This window comes from Ptychodera flava, chromosome 2 (genome assembly GCF_041260155.1).
Source record: "Ptychodera flava strain L36383 chromosome 2, AS_Pfla_20210202, whole genome shotgun sequence".
NCBI classification, from domain to species: Eukaryota; Metazoa; Hemichordata; class Enteropneusta; family Ptychoderidae; genus Ptychodera; species Ptychodera flava.
The window spans coordinates 3,730,154-3,731,100 of NC_091929.1; positions in this window are offsets into that span (position 1 = coordinate 3,730,154).

Consider the following 947-nt stretch of genomic DNA (forward strand, 5'->3'; position numbering starts at 1 on the left):
TTTTCTGAGGGAATTAAATGTGTCCTGATCAAGGTCATCCATAAATTCGTCTGGCTTAAATTCCGCCATGATTGAATTTCGCTGAGTTCACAGTATACAGTAGTTTTGAAAAGGCTGTCAAAATGTTGTCAAACGGCTCAAAATATTCGTATCCCGGACAAGCCCCCAATTTTGTTACGTGCAGAGAAAACGAACAAAAGGGTGAACTCAGCAGTTAACGTTTAAACAAAATTTATTACGAAAATAAAACTAATTGCTAAGTTAGGGATAGAGTACAAGCTTTAAAGTGTACAGACTACTTATCTCAGCTGGGACGGCAAAGCTCCAGTCTCAGAGTTGTAACAGTCAGTCGGATGAATGAACAGTCCTTTGGCTTGCAGGCTTGAAGTTGCACAAAGTCCACAGTATAAATCCAGCGTTGGCAGTGAAGGTCTTGAAAAGTCTTGAGAATGACTACTGCTGGAGTTTAGTAACACACAAGAGACACGATCCCAAAAGTCTGACTGCAAGCCTGCTGTCCCGATTTATACTCATGTGTTTACATAAGCATATAAGAACAATCTAGAACTTTATTGACATGCTAATTACTGTTCTAAAATTATCTCCCTTACACAACTAATCAACTTTCCAGAACATTCCAAACATGACTAATTGAATTCAAGGTTGTGAGGTCATCAAGGGCAGTGACCTTGAGAATGTTCTAGACTAATTGAACTCAGGTCATGATGAGTGTGGGGGAAATGACCTACATAACAATACTGACAAGATATAAAAGAGGCATTAAAGTTTACAAACAGAAGAAATATTTCCACTTATATAATCATGTAATTAAAAGAAATCACCGACATTTGTTAGTTACATATACAGGCAAAATTTTCATTTCCTCCGTGAACAGCATGTGGATGTTTCAAAGATAAAAAATCTATCATTTAGCTACAGCAAATGCT